This window comes from Canis lupus, chromosome 34 (genome assembly GCF_048164855.1).
Source record: "Canis lupus baileyi chromosome 34, mCanLup2.hap1, whole genome shotgun sequence".
NCBI lineage: Eukaryota > Metazoa > Chordata > Mammalia > Carnivora > Canidae > Canis > Canis lupus.
Window position 1 is genome coordinate 4993401 of NC_132871.1, and position 17076 is coordinate 5010476.

The following is a 17076-nucleotide window of genomic DNA, read 5'->3' on the forward strand; positions in this document are numbered from 1 at the left end:
GCGCGAGCACAGGTGTGAGTGGCGGGAGGGGGTGAGTGGAGGGGGAGGGAGAGAGAGAGCATCTCAAGCAGGCCCCGTACCCAGTGCGGAGGCCCCAGCGTAGGGCTGGATCTCAGGACGCTGAGGCCATCGCCTGAGCCGAAACCAAGAGTCGGACGCTTAACCAACTGAGCCGCCCAGGCATCTTTTACAAGAAGTAATACTTTCCTACTGATGACTTGTAACCGACTGTCAGGAGCTGCATATATTTTTGGCGCTTTCTCCGCGCGCATTTCCTTTTTTAACACCCAGCTCTGTTGGAGGAGGCATTTAAGGCGGCTTACCTACGACCAGACTTAAAAATTGGTGAAAGAGGGAATGGATACAGAGGGAAAGCGGATCGGACAGGTGAGACAGGGATGACACTGCCTCAACCCCAGTCGGTGGGCTCCCCGGCCCCGAGCAGGGCCTGCGGGCTCCTTCTCCCTGGCCCAGCGAGGGGCCTGTGGGTGCCGGGTGGCGGGTGCTGGGTGCCGGGCTGGGCCCTAGCTCCCCTCCGCGGGCTGTGGCAGCGGACATGGAGGAGGACACACGGCCGGGACCTGCCTCCCAGGGCTCGGGAGGCGACAGCAGGCCAGGCGCTCAGGAGCCGGTGATTATTTCTGGTCGGGACAGGGGGGGCCTGTCCTGCAAGTTCCCAGGAGCGGCCACCACAGGGCGGCAGGGCCGCCTCCGACGACATCCTACACTGGGTCATGATGTGCGACTGACGCCGAGACCCAATTCAGGGAAAAAAAAAAAAAAAGCCATTCCACTGGGGCGTGGATTCCAGAAGCCGTGGTCAGGTTCGTGGTCTGCGCTGGGCTGGCTTAATTTAGGGGAACAGTTTAGGCTGTTTCGGGGGAAGAGTGGACTGTGGACTCCACAGGCCCAGGCCATAATTATTATTTCTCTCAACTGGGCTTTTGTAAAACTGTGAGGGCTGGGGAGCCCCAGGCCCCCGACCAGGCCCGGGGTGCAGCCTGCGCGTGGGGCCTCAGCTGCCAACCCAACGGGCAAGGGAAGGGGCTTTTTGGTAAAAGCTGAAGAAATGCAAGGATACCGCTTGACTACAGGGCCGCCCAGTCCGCACGGACCCCCCGTGCGAGGGAACAGGATCCGGGGCCTTGACCACCCCCCAGTACTACATGGAGCCAGAGTGACGTTGTGCAGACCGAGACGTTCCTGCACATTCAGTGTTGAATTAGTGTTTGCATTTTCTTCGGATAAATACTTAGACACAGAAGAGCCGGCTTCTATAGTGTCTGCATTTTTCATTTTTAGAGGAAACGCCACACTTTTGCGCAGTGACGGCCTCCCGGCCGACAGGGCACGAGGGCGTCCTGCTGCCCGCGTCCTTGCCCACACTCGTCATTGCCTGTCTGCTTGATACCAGCCTTTCTGACAGCTACGAGGTGGTGGCTCTCTGTGGTTTCGAGTCGCGTTGCCCTGACGATCAGTGATGCTGAACAGCTTTTCCTATGTCTGTGGGCCATCCGTACATCTTTGAAAAAATGTCTGTTGAGGTCCTCCGCCGTTTTCCGAAATTAACTTTTTTAAAGGTTTATTCATTTATTCATTTATTCATTTGTTCATTTATTCACAGAGAGAGGCAGAGACACAGGCAGAGGGAGGAGCAGGCTCCCTGTGGGGAGCCCGATGCGGGACTCAATCCCGGGACTCCAGGGTCATGACCTGAGCCAAAGGCAGCCGCTCAACCACTGAGCCACCCAGGAGCCCCTAAAATTAATTTTTTGAAATGCTGAGTTTTAGGAGTTCTTTATATATGTTGGATGTTAACCCTTCATCAGATCTATCATTTGCAACTATTTTTTCCCATTCAGTAGGTTTCCCTTTGATATTTTTTAAAGATTTATTTATTTATTTGAGAGAAAGAGAGTGTGTGTGCATGTGAGCTGGGGGTAGAAGCAGAGGTGGAGGGAGAGAAGGAGACCTCAAGCAGACTTCCTTGATGCATGTGACGCGAGGCTCAATCCCAGGAGCCTGAGATCACGACCTGAGCTGAAATCAGGAGCTGGCTGCCTGACTCACTGAGCCACCCGGGTGCCTTAGGCTGCCCTTTGATTTATTTTTAAATTTTTTTAAAGATTTTATTTATCTATTCACGAGAGACACAGAGAGAGAGAGAGAGAGAGAGAGGCAGAGGGAGAAGCAGGCTCCACACAGGGAACCCAACGTGGGACTCAATCCCAGGTCTCCAGGATCAGGCCCTGGGCCAAAGGCGACGCTAAACCACTAAGCCACCCAGGCTGCCCCTGCCCTTTGATTTTGATTGATGAAAATTGATTTCCTTCACTAGGCAAAACGTTTTTATTCTGGTGTAGTTTTATTTGCTTATTCTTAATTTTTTTTGGTCTTTGTTTAAGGAGACCACTAAAAAAATATCACCAAGACCCATGTCAAAGAGCTTATGCCTCCGTTTTCTTCCAGGAATTTTACAGTTGCAGATAGTTAAGTCTTTGACCCATTTTGAGTTTACTTTTGTGGATGGCATAAAACAAGTCCAGTTTCCCCCTCTTGCAGGCTGCTGTCCCTGTCCAGCTTTTCCAACGCTGCTCATTAAAGAGACAATCCTTTGCCCTGCCATGTTCTGGCCCACTCTGTTGTAGGTCAATTGACCATATAAGCATGGGTTTATTTCTGGGATCTCTGTTTCGTCCCATTGACTGATTGTCTGTTTTTGCCAGGACCATACCGTTTTGATTACTGGAGCTTTGTCGTATAGTTTGAAATCTGGGAGCATGATACCTTTAGCTTTGTTCTTTCTCAAGATTGCTTTGGCCCTTCGGGGTCTTTTGGGTTCCATACACATGTTAGAATGACCTGTTCTGGTATTGTGAGATATGCCATTGGTACTTTGGTACGGATTGCAATGAATTTGTAGATTGCCGTGGGTACGAGAGACAGTTTAACAATATCAATTCTCCCCAGGTATGACAAGGTATCCCGTGTATGTGTATCTTTTCATCAATCTCACATAATTTCCTGAGTACAGGTCTTTGACTTTCTTGGTTAAATTTATTTCTAGGTATGTTATTCTTTTTGATGCAATTGTAAATGTGATTAGTTTCAGAATTTCTCTTGATAGTTTGTTATTAGTGGATAGAAATACAACAAATTTCTATATATTGATTTTTATATCCTGCAACTTTACTGAATTCGTATATTCTAATAGTTTTGGGTTTCTTATATATAATACATCATCTGTGAATAGTGACACTTTTACTTCTTCTTTTCCAATGTGGATGCCTTTTATTTTGATATTTTTCTTAATTGGTGTATCTAGGACTTACTATGATCAATAAAATTGGGAAGAACGGGCATCCTTGTCTTGTTTGTGATCTTAGAGGAAAAGCTTTCAGCTTTTCACTGTTGAGTACGTTGCCTGTGGGTTTGTCACTCACGGTCTTTACTATGTTGAGGTACATTCTATACCCACTTTGTTGAGAGTTTATCACGAATGGATGTTGTAGAAAACGTTTGACAAAGTACATCTATTGAGATGATCATATAATTTATATCCTTTGTTTTGTTAATGTGGTTTATCACGATGAGTTCCAGATATGAAACCATCCTTGCATCCCTGGAATAAATTCCATATGATCATGGTTTATGATTTTTTAATGTATTGTTGAATTTGATTTACTAATAATTTTTTGAGGATTTTTAGATCTATGTTAGATCTATGTTAATCAAGGATACTGGACTCTAGTTTTCTTTTTCTATAGTATTTTTGTCTAGTTTAGGCATCAGGGTAATTCTGGCCTCCTAGAATGAATTCCTAAGTATTAATTCTTCATCAATATTGTGAAACACTTTGATACAGATAGGTATTGACTATTCTTTAAATGTTTGGTAGGACCGGCCTGTGAAGTCATCTGGTGCTGGAGCCATCTGGTGCCGGACTTTAGTTTCTTGGAAGTTTTTTGATTACTGATTCAATTTCATTACTAGTGATTGTTCACTTTTTCTATTTTTGCTAGATTCATTCTTGGAAAATTATATGTTTCTAGTAATTCATCCATTTCTTCTAGGTTTTTCAATTTGTTGACATGTAATCATTTGTAGTAGTCTATTACGATCCTTTGTATTTCTGTGGTTTCATTTGTTACTTCCCTTCTTCAATATCTGAGTTTATGTATTTAGGGCCTTTTATTTCCTTGGTGAATCTTGCCAGAGGTTTATCAATTTTATCTTTTCAAAGAATGAGCTTTTTAGTTTCATTGATCTGTTTCATTTATTTCTACTCTTTATTATTTTTATATTTATTATAAATCTTTATTATTTTCTTATACTAATTTCGTGGTTTGTTTTTCTTTTCCTACTTCAGGTGTAATATAAAATTGTTTATTTGTGGTTTTTCTTTTCTTTTGAAATGGGCCTCTTAGAATCACTTTTATTGCATCCCACAAATTTCGGAGGATTGTTTGTTTTTTCTATTCTTTCCTTTTTTTCTCCTCCCCTCCCCTCTCTTTCCCTCCCCTCCTCTCTCTTTCCCTCCCCTCTCCTCCCCTCCCCTCCTCTCCCTTTCCCTCCCCTCTCCTCCCCTCCCCTCTCCTCTCTAGATTTTATTCATTTGAGAGAGAGGAGACAGAAAGCACAAGTAGGGAGGAGAAGCAGAGGGAGAGGAAGAAGCAGACTCTCTGCTGAGCCAGGAGCCTGATGTTGGGCTCCATCCCAGAACCTGAAGATGATGACCTGAGCTGAAAGCAGACACTTAACCATCTGAGCCACGCAGGGGCCCTGGAGGATTGTGTTTTCATTTTCATTTGTCTCAAGGTACTTTCTTTGTTTCTTCTTTGATTTTGTTCCTTGACCCATTGTTTACTTACATGTTGTTTAGTCTGCATGTGTTCATCTTCTTATTCTCCACCTTTTCCCCTATAAATTGATTTCTAGTTTCACACAGTTGTGGTCAGAAAAGATGCTTGATATGATTTCAATCTTATTAAATTAATTAATATGTTTTTGTGCCCTAATGTGATTATCCTGGAGAATGTTTCGTGTGCACTCGAAAAGAATGTGTATTCTGCTGTTTTCATATGGAATGTTCTAAATATATCTTTTAAGTCCATCAATCTAATGTGTCATTAAGGTCAATGCTTTCTTATTCACTCTCTGCCTGAAAAATTTATCCATTGATGTAAATAGGGTGTTATTATATTACTGTCAATTTCTCCCTTTGCATTTGTTAATATTTGCTTTGTATATTTAGGTCTCCTATGTTGGGTACATAAACATTTACAAGTTTTATCTTCTTGCCAGACTGATCCCTTTTTCATTATGTAATTCTCTTCTTGGTCTTTTGTTATAGCCTTTGTATTAAAGTCTATTTTTTAATATGAGTATTACTACTCCAGCTTTCTTTTTGCTTCTATTTTTATGGAATCTCTTTTTCCATCTCTTTACTTTCAGTCTATGTGTTTTTAAATATGAAGTGAGTCTCTTGAAGGCAACATATAGATGGACCTTTTTTTTTTAAAAAAGATTATTTATTTATTTATTTGAGAGAGACAGCGAGCAAGAGAGAGCACAAGCCTGTGAGAGGGGGGAGGGACAGGGGGAGAGAACCATCAAGCAGACTCCCCACTTAGCATGGAGCCCAATCTATGGCTCAATCCCATGACCCATGAGACTGCCACCTGAGCCAAAACCAATAGTCAGATGCTCTCAGCCAACTGAGACACTCAGGGCTCAACTGACTGAGCCATCCACGCGTCCCCCTGTCCCTTTTTAAAATCCATCAGCCACACTTTATCTTTTCTTTGGAGAATTTTGTCCATTTACATTTAAGTAATTATTGATTGGTATGTATTTATTGTCCTCTTGTAATTGTGTCCTAACTTTTATATGGTTTTTCTTTGTTCTTTTGCTGTCTTCCCTTGTGATCTGGTGTCTTTCTTTAGTGTTATGTTGGATTTTTTACGTTTTGTTTTTTATGTATCTATTACAGGTTTTTGATTGTGGTTCTGTGAAGTTGATATATAACAGCCTATGTATATAGAAGTCTATTTTAAGTTGGTAGCTATCTGGTCCAGATGCATTTTAAAAGCATTGCATTTTTTTTAAGAACTGCATTTTTTAACCACTACACGTATTTTGTTTTTGATGTCATATTTTACATATTTTAATTTTGTATATCTCTAAACTAATTATTGTAGATACAGCAGATTTTACTTTTTTGTCTTTTTTAACACTCATACTACTCTTATAAGTGTTGATCCATTACTTTTTCAGTATATTTGTCTTTACTAATGAGATTTTTTTTCTTTCATGTATTTTCTTATTTTTAGTTGTGACCTTTTCTTTCCTTTTAAAGTTCTTTTAATTTTTTTATAAGGAAGGCTGGTGATAAACTTGTCTACTTTTGCTTGTCTCAGAAACCCTTTATCTCTCCTTCAATTCTTAATAATAATAACAACCTCACCATCTACTGTACTCTAGTTGTAAGTTTCTCCTTTCAGCACTTTAGCTATGTCATGCCACTCTTCTGGCCTGTGAAATTTCTTCTAAAAACCACCTGATAGTCATATGGAGGAACTACTTATATGTAACAGACTTTTCTCTTGCAGCTTTCAAAATCCTCTCTTTATCTTTACTTTTTGACATTTAAATTTTAATGTCTTGGTGTGGATCTTTTTGGATACATCTTGTTTGGGACTCGCTTTGATTTCTGGACCTGGAAATGTGTTTTCTTCCCCAGATTAGGGAAGTTTCCAGTTATTATTTTTTTCAAACAACTTTTGTGCCCCATTCTCTTCTCCTTCTGAGATCCTTATATATTAATGTTAGTGTGCTTGATGTTTTCCCAGAAGTCCCTTATACTAATGTTATTTTAAAAATCCTTTTTTCTTTTTGCTATTCTGTTTAGATGATTTCCATTACCCTGTCTCCCAGACTGTGAATCCATTCTTCTCTATTATTTAATTTGTTGTATATTCCCTCTAGTGTATTTTTCATTTCTGTTGCTATATTCTTCAGCTCTGGCTGGTACTTTGTTTCATTTTCCATCTCTTTATTAACATTCTGGTTTCATCTATTCTTCTCCTGAGTTCAGTAAACATCTTTATGATCATTTCTTTGAAGTGTTACCTGTATCCTCCTGATGAGGCTGGGTGTGGGTGCTGTGGGCATGCTGGTCAGTTGGGGTGGCCCTAGCCTGGCTGGCTGCAGACCCTGCCAGGACTGTTGTAGCGTCCTGGTGGGGGGGGGGGGGGATTACTGTCTTGTTCGCTGTGAGGCCCAGCCCAGGCACAGCATTACATGGAGCTTTTAGCAGAACAGACCCCATAGTGTTAGGAGCCTAAGAGGGGGATTCCAAAATGGCATTCTTCAGTGCTGGGATCAGCATGCCTGAGTGAGAAGCAAAAACGGCAGCCACCAGGGTCTCAGTTCCATGGGGAAGCCCAGCTGCCTCCCCCTCCAGGTACTCCAAGGTCAATGAGTTTCCTTCATCTGTGGCCTATCAGCTTTTCAACCTGGTGTTTTTGCACTGGTTTCTGGCTTGTGCACGTCCTTTAAGAGTGATTTTTCCTTTTCCTGCAATTCTATAGTTTTCCTGGAATCCTGTTGGTTTTCAAAACCAGGTGTTTTGGGGCTCACTTCACCGGTAAGGATCTAATGGTTAGGGTGCCCGACATAGAGCTCAAACCTCTCGATCCACAAGAAAATTTCCCTTCCTGACTGTAGAATGTTGCAGGTGAGGTGTGATTTTTTTTTTTTTTTTTTCCTTGATGAGACTATACCTGTACTTTTCTGTCTTGGTCATGTCCCTTGTAAAGGCTCTGCTCTTTGAGTTCCTAGGTCTCCTTCAAGGGGAATTATTCCATATGTAGTTGTATATTTGTTGTGTCTGTGGGAGAAGGTGAGCTCAGGATCTTCCTATGCCACCATCCTGAATGGGAATCCCTCAATCTGGAATTCTTAAAAGCGGATGCAATCAAATATTTGCATTGGTGATAAAAAAAAAAAATGGTGATATGAAGATAATCTTAAAAAAATTAAAATGAATAAAACCAACTTTCTTAAGCCATTGTTGAACTCGTTGAAGCTACTCTGCTCATTACCAGGACCTCAGTTATGTATAGCTAAGCTCCTGGAGAGAAGACAGGCAAACACCCTCGAGGCATACATCATGGAAACAGTGACTGAACAATGTCTGGAATACACAAGGCCGGGCAAATCTCTGGGTGGCTCAATGGTTTAGCACCTGCCTTCAGCCCGGAGCCTGATCCTGGAGACCTGGGATCGAGTCCCACGTTGGGCTCCCTGCATGGAGCCTGCTTCTGCCTCTACCTGTGTCTCTGCCTCTCTCTCTCTCTGTGTCTATCATGAATAAATAAAATAAAATCTTAAAAAAAAATACAAGGGGGAAATTTTTTTTGGGGGGAGGGGAGATTTTTAAAATATATTTTATTTAAATTCAATTTGTACAATGGGGAGATTATTTGCTCTTCTCAAAGTGCTTCCCCGAGAGCAGCAAACATGGAGGCCCCTGTCCAGAGACAGAGCAGTAACTGGTGCCGTTTCCCTCCCTTGCCCCTCAGCATAAACACGCAGCAGCAGCCACATGCAGTAAACAGCACAACCCCGACACTAGCTACCTAACCTGCCTGCACCAGGGCCCAAGCCTTGCTCTCTGCCACTCCTGTCCTTTCTGGTCAAGTTTGCCTCAGCCCCTGCACAGCAGGCCGTGCCCCTAGAAGGTCAGTGGAGGCCCCTGCCCACACCATGCCTCCTGACCAGAGTTCTGCAAGGCTTCAGTTTTAGGGGAAGTAGCATCAGGTCTCATTTAACAGATCAGAGCATGCCTCGTTAAGTCTTGCCACACTCTGGCCAAGCACCAAACACTGCCCGCATAGGCAAGGAAAAGCTGTGTAGACAACGGCCCGAAGGCTAGAGAGGCCAAAGCATGGCAGCCAACTGAGGACAGCACGCACCGGAGACGCTCCATGAAGTCCCAGGCCCTGGACACTACAGGCCCTCTTCGCAAAGCCGGTATCTCAGGAGCAGGAAACCTACCGGGCTTTTCTGACACACAGAAGAAGGTGGAGACTCGGCATTTTGCCTAAGATGGAGGAATTAATCCCAATGAAACAACAAGATCAATTCACAGTTGGAGATCTAAGCAAAAGAGATGTAAGTAACACGCCTGGTAGAGAGTTTGAAGAAACAATCATAAGGCTACTCATCGGGCTTGAAAAGAGAATCGAAGACTCCAGGGAGGCCCTTACCACAGAGATAAAAGAGTTAAAGAACAATCAGGCAGAAATGAGAAAAACAAGAACAGATTTGAAACAGGCTGGATACAATGAACACAAGGAAGAAGCAGAGGAACAAGTAAATGATATAGGAAATAAAATAATGGAAAATAATAAGGCTGAACAGAAGAGAGAATGAAGAATTGTGGAACATGAGAATAGACTTAGGGAACTCAGTGACTCATTCAAATGTAATAATATTCATATTATAGGAGTCCCAAAAGAAGAGAGAAGAAAGGGAGCAGAAAACATATTTGATGTAATAATAGCTGAGAACTTCTCTAATCTGGGGAAAGAAGCAGGTATCCAGATCCAGGAGGTACAGAGAACTCCCATCAAAATCAACAAAAGCAGACCAACACCCAGACATGATGGAATTAAATTTATAAAATATAGCAATAAAGAAAAAATCCTAAAGGCAGCAAGACAAAAGAAATCCCTAATTTATAAGGGAAGAGCCATCAGGGTAGCTGCAGATCTCTCCCAGGAACTTGGCAAGCCGGGGGGCGGGGGTACATTCAATGTGCTGAATGGGAAAAATCTTCAGCCAATAATACTCTCTCCAGCAAGGCTGTCGTTTAGAAAAGAAATAGTGATAAAGAGGTTCCCAAACAAAAACTAAAGGCATTCGTGACCACTAAATTAGCTCCTCAAGAACTGTTAAAGAGGACTCTTTGAGTGGAAAGGAAGGACCAAAAGTGACAAAGACCAGAAAGGAACAGAGAAAAATCTCCAGAAACAATAACCAAACAAGTAATAAAATGGCACTAAAGACACATCTATGAATAAAGACTCTGAACGTAAATGGACTAAATTGCTCTAACCGAAGGACCGAAGGTATCAGAATGGATTTAAAAAAAAAAAAAGGCAACCCATCATGGTGCCTACAAGTGACTCATTTTAGACCCAAATACGCCTCCAGATTGAAAGTGAGGGGTTGGACATTAACCATGGAAATGGACTACCAAGGAGAGCTGGAGTAGCAGCACTTACATACCAGACAAACTAGATTACAGACCAAGGACTGCAGCCAGAGATGGAGGAGGACTTAGTAGGGGACTGTCCAACAAGAAGATGGAACAATTGTAAATATTTATGCCCCTAACGTGGGAGCACCCAAATATACAGAACAGTAACAAACATAAAGGAACTCACCGATAGTCCTACAATAATAGTAGGGGGCTTTAACACCCCACTCACATTAATGGGCAGAAAATCCAAAGGAAACAATGGATGGATTTATATGTAAATGGGTAAATAAATATATGTAATGGGTAAATAAAACCCATTTACATATAAATCCATCCTGCTTTGTTGAAGATGAATTGACCATAGAGTTGTGGGTCCGTTTCTGGGTTTTCTGTTCTGTTCCATTGATCTGTGTGTCTCTTTTTGTGCCAGGACCATACCGTCTTGACCATAGCTTTGTAGTACAGCTTGAAGTCCAAAATGCAGATACCTACAGGTTTGCTTTTCTTTTTCACCATTGTTTGGGTTATTCGAGGTCTCTTGTGGTTCCATCCAAATTTTAGGATTGTTCCAGCTCTGTGAAGAATGATGATGGTATTTTGATAGGGATTGCCTTAGATGCATAGACTGCTCTGGGCAGCATAGACATTTTAACACTATTTGTCCTTGTGATCCATGAGTATGGAATGTTTTTTCATTTCTTTGTGTCATTTCTTTCATTGATGTTTTACAGTTAGCAGAGTACAGATCTTCTACATCTTTGATTGGGTTCATTCCTAGGCATCTCAGTGTTTTAGATACAACTGTACATGGAATCAATTCCTTGATTTTTTTTTCTTCTTCATTATTGGTGTGTAGAAATGCAACAGATTTCTGTACATTGATTTGTATCCTGTGACTTTACTGAATTTGCCTGTCAGTTCTAGCAATTTTTTGGTGGAGTCTTTTGGATTTTCTGTATGGAGTGTCATGTCATCTGTAAATAGTCAAAGGGTTGTTACTTCTTTGCTGATTTGGACACTTTTTATTTCTTTCTGTTGTCTGATTTCTGAGACTAGGACTGCTTCTCCCACTTTCCCTCTGATCTCTCTGGCTCTCTCTTTCAAATAAATTGATGGTTGACTGGATAAAGCAGTAGTGTCTAAAAAAAAAAAAACTAAAAAAAAAAAAGCAGTAGTGTGTGTGTGAATATATATATTTATATTATATTATATTATATTATATTATATTATATTATATTATATTATATATATTATATATATCATATATAGGGTATGTTCCAGCATAATTATTTTGAGATTCATATATCAGTATTTCATTTTTGTTGTTAAGAAATGTTTCTTTGTGTGGAGAGACCATAGATTGCTTACCCTTTCACCTGTTGATGGACATTTGGGTTGTTTGCTGTTTTTGACAATTACATAAGAAGCTGTGAACATTTATGTACAAGTTTTGTATGGTCTTAAGGAAATTGTATGTAAGGAAATATGTGGATTACACGATAGGTGTATGTTTGACTTCTTAAGAAACCGCCAAACTTTTCCAAAGTGGTTGTACTGTTTCATATTCCGATAGCACCGTAGAAGCGTTCCGGATCCTGCAGCTTCCAGCCAACACTAAAATGATTAGTCTTTTTAACGTTAGTGATTTTAGCCAATGCATATCATTGTGGTTTTAAGCATTGCCCTAATGACCGAGGATGTTGAGGTCATTTTGTGTGTTTGTCATATGTATGTCTTCTTGGTCAAGTGTCTTTTCAGATATTTTCCTTGATACTGAGGTTTTTGAATGTTTCTCTGTTTGGGTTTGTCTGATGTTTCCTTTTTACTGCATTTAGGTTGTGCATATTCAGCTGGAATACCATAAAAATATTTCCTTCTCAGAGCACCCGATCTGGAGCCACACTCTTTCTCCCTCCTCCACGTTGGTAACATAATCACTTCATCAACGTGTGGCCCCGTCTTCCCACTCCATAGTTCCTCTTTCCCTCCTTGAAACTATAAGTCGTCTATGGAGGGAGACTTTGAGACCATGGTAATTGTCCTGCTCCTCATCACACTCCCCTACACTTAGTATCCCTGGATGATTACTTCCCGAGCAGTCCTTAGTAGTATCATTGCAAAATTTTGATTTTTATGACTTAGCAGTCCTCCTACATTTATTAGTTCACATTCTACTGTGAGAGAGCGCCTGCTACAGCGACTTCTCCCTCCCTCTCCCTCCCTCTCCCCATCTCCTCCTCCTTCCCTCCTCCTTCCCTCCCTCTCCCTCCCTCCTCCCCCACCCCTTGTACATGCCATCTCTAGCTCCCTCCCTTGCCTTTCTACCTATCATTAGTTTTGACTCCTGGATTTCTAATGTATTCAGTGAGTTACAGATCATTCCTGTCCTTATATTGGTGCCCCAGATTTGGACAGAGTGTGATGCTTTTTGCTACCTTGTGTGTCCTCATCATTTTTTGAAAATGCCCTCATTTTGCGTCACAGAAAGATGTTCTAAGCTCCTCTTGTAACTTTACTGTTGCAGCTCTGAATTTAGTCATTTTTTCTAAGTGGGGAATGATATTTAGAAACTATGATCTGAATATTACATGTGCTTATTTCCACTAGCGTATAATTGCTTCTAGACCTTTTAAACAGATGGAGCCAGGAAGCCTATTTATCTATTATTTATTACTGAACTGGAAAAGTTGAACTACAACCTGGTGGGGAGAGACAGGGAGGGGTGGAAAGCCCTGATTTTTAGCATGTGCTGATTTCCAAGGTGTAAGTGTTCCCACCATGGATGGTTTCAAGCTACCATTATGAAATCACTAAATGTCTCTCTGGAAATAAATGTACAATTGGCTCTCATAAGTCAGTAGGAATGAACTCGGGTCCACCACCCTAGCTAACCATACTCATCTATCCATCTGCCTATCTATCCTCCCATCTGCCAAATTCCAATCCAACCCCATAGGGTTTTTTCTTGACTTCACTCATTTCACATTTTAACTTCCCTTCTTCCATAGTAGAATCCTATCTCTCAACAACATCAACATTTTAACTCATTTGCTAATTCCTACAAAATACAAAGAATTGTTTAAGAATGGCCACATCCCTATCACTACTCAAAACAAACCAGTTAAAGATTTATTTGCATTTGCCTAGACTGTAGGCATACACGTGAATCAATTTTTTAAAGTTCCTCGAATTTGTCCTCCTTTCCCCTTCAATTTGGTTATGTAGTTTATTCAAAATATAGTTGGCTTCACTTATAATTTTTTGAATTAATTTGGGGGGTTTCTCTTCATCTTTGACGATTCTTTGAATATGTAGAACATTAACATGATCCCAAAACTACAAAAATACATACCTTCAGTAATTTTCCTCTCTCCTCTATCCCTTCTACCCCATTCTACCCTATGGGGTCTCCAATTTCCTTAATTTCTCATTCTTGTGTTTCCTTTTGCAAAAACAAACAAACATGTATACTCTTATTTCCTTGCATTTTTTAGGCAAAGGTACCTTTCTACAGTTATTCTTTGGAACTTTTCATTGTTCTCTTTATAATATATCCTAGAAACCCCTTCCATAGCAGTTTATATAGATTTTTCTTTAAAAAAAAAAAAACTTAAATCAGGGCAGCCCGGGTGGCTCAAGTGGTTTAGCGCCGCCTTCGGCCCAGGGTCTGGTCCTGGAGACCCGGGATTGAGTCCCACGTCGGGCTCCCTGCATGGAGCCTGCTTCTCCCTCTGCCTGTGTCTCTGCTTCTCTCTCTCCTCTGTGTGTATTCTCAGAAATTAATAAATAAAATCTTAAAAAAAAAACCTTTAATCATCTTACTAGCTACTTAGTGCTCTACTGAGTATAAACTATAGTTTATAAAATCAGTGTCCGATAAGTGAGCAGTTAGGTTGTTTATAGTATTTTGAAATTACAACTAATGCTGCAGTGACCAACTTTGTGCATATGTGCCTGTGTATTTGCATAGTGTTGACGTGGAGCCCTCCTGCCGCAGCCATCCTGGCTAGGGGTATGCTCTACCAGCAGACATCCTGTGGCTAGGTTTCTCAGCCCCACCAGTGTCCTCTTCTCCAGGAGACCTACCCTGCCTACCCTGTTGAATACTGCAACTCTCCTGCTGCTGCCACCGCACTCTTGATTCCTCTTACCCTGTTCTGCTTTGTCCTTTATGCTGTAACATATCTCCTTCTAACATACTGTAACATTTACTTATATTAGGAGTTTATTGTCTATCTTTCCCTACTAGAATCAAATCCTCCTGAAGTCAAGAACTCTAATTTACTAACTGAAATGCAAGGAACAAAGCCTAGTACCTTTTAAGTGCCCAGTGGATTTTTGTTGAACAATGGGGGTTTGTATTGAACTCATGTGGCTGGCTCATAGGATTTTTATTCAGGCTGGCTGAAGGGAAGATGACAAAGAGGATCGCAGTGTTCCATTAGTGGAAGAGTTGAACCTGGCATCTACTCACATTGAAATTACAGGCTTGCAGTTCACCAAGAGAGAAACTGGGCTGCCTTTTAAATGGACTGCTTAAGCCAATAGGTCTGTAATTTGTGGGATGCAATGAGTTCTTTAAAAAAATGAGATAGGTGAGACAATAAATCCATTGGACAGCACATCTGTATATTTTTTAAATGTTATTTATTTGATGGGGGGAGAAAGAGAGAGAAAAAGAGAACAAGCAGGAGAGGGGCAGAGGGAGAGGGAAAAGCAGACTCCCCTCTGAGCAGGGAGCCCGATGTAGGGCTGGATCCCAGGACCCTGGGATCATGACCTGAGCTGAAGGCAGATGCTCAACCACTGAGCCACCCAGGCGCCCCTCAAAAACACTTTAAACTTTCACTATTGAAATGCACTTTTGACTTTTAAACATGTATTTTATGCCCATGTTGCAATTAATTAAAATGTGATACTAAAAATCCTAACTAGAAATCTTACTGCATAGTATCATGATTACATTCTTTAAATTATCATATACACATTACACTGGAGTGTCTCCAAACCCTATGTACAGTTTGTATGTCTGGATGCTGATTTATTAAGCAGAAAATAAATGGAAGGAAGAGCAAAGTATAGTTGACCCTTGAACAACTGAGCTTGAACTGCATGGATTTTTTTAAACATGGATTAAACATGGATTTTTTTTTCAGTAAATAAAGTACAGCACTATAAATACATTGTCCTTCTGATTTTCTTAATAACATTTTCTTTTCTCTAGCTTTATTATCAGAATACAGTATATTAATACATATACAAAATCTGTTAATTGACTGTTTTTCTGGTCAACGGTAGGCTATTAATAGTTAAGTTCTGGGGGAAGTCAAAAGTTTTTCATAGATTTTTCTGACTGGTGGGGTGGTGGGTGGTGTCCCAAGGCTCCTTCACTGTTCAAGGGTCAGCTGTAGTCATTATCAGTGCTAGGTAGGTTTCCTTTGTCAAGAAAAATTTCTTCGGGGAGGGCAGTTTGAGGAATGTCTTCAATACAAGACATGGAATTAAAGTCGGTGTGGCTAGTATTTTGCTCAGAGGTATATAATCATCATATAATCAAATTTGTTTTCCTCAGCTTGGTGTCAGGATACAGGTTAGCTTCTAGCTGGGCTGAGCATTCAAGATGTGTGTGTTTTTAAAATTTCACTGGATTGCAAACCATTTGATAGCAACTTGGGCAAAATAGTATTGAAAAAATACTGTGTATGAATGGCCACCTGAACACCTTTCTCCTTTAAATCCTGAGTCTGGAGGCTGGGACAGGAGTTTTTATGTTAAGACTTATTCACACCATGGCATGCCAGGTTTTGTTGCCAAAAAGTTATGATTCAGAAGGACTGAAAACTAGGCTCTGGAGTTTCTTTAATTGGAGAATTACTGCTTGGATTCAGTTTTTATGGCTTGATCCCATAATGGATGAATTGGCCTACTTCTGAGAGAACACATTTCATGTAGGGTGGATCTGTGGGTGCGTATTTATCCCCTGGATTTATATAGTGTATATTTTATCCCAAAGAATGCTAAAAATATTTACTTGTTTAAGTAATAGAATAATGAACAAAAGTAGAAAGAGAAAGGAGGAAAGAAATAAATACGGCTACTTGGAAGAAGTAAGATAGAAAATAAAGCAAAGGCAATGTCAAAAAACAAATCCTACCAGCAGTCAGTGTAACCGATGTATTAAGAAACTAAGGTTATTTGATATTCGGTGCTGGAAAGTGTGATTATTACTGTTGTAATTTAAGAAAAGGGACAATCGCTTTGTTAGATGATGGATTTTACTTTTGACATTTTATATAGCAGATTTAAATACATCGAAGTATTGTTCAGTTCTAGAAGTCCAAATATTTACTTTGCAAACTTCTCAAATTTCACATCCGGAAAGTCATGCAAACTAAGTGAATAAGCTCCCCGAAAGCATTTCAGTGGCTCCTGAAGGTTATTAGTATAAAACAAATTTCTTAAAAAAATTTTTTTTTCTTTTGCTCTTGAAGTCCTAACAATCTACTTGGGAAGACCACATATGGAATATTTGGAGAATAATACAGGGCTGATTAAAAACTAGTGCTTTCTTATAAACAAATACAAAGTTATGTGGTAGATATTTTTAGAAATTTAGAAATTGATATGTAATATAGACATCAGTAAAGGCTTCACAAAGGAAGATTGGATTTAAAGGATGAGGTGTAGGATGAAAAAGGCATCAAAACGGGACAATACTATGAAATGGGTATGAAAATATAAGTCAACTTCCCATAAAATAAATTGGTATGGAAAAAGTTATTAAAAAGCTGCAAATGTGGGGCACT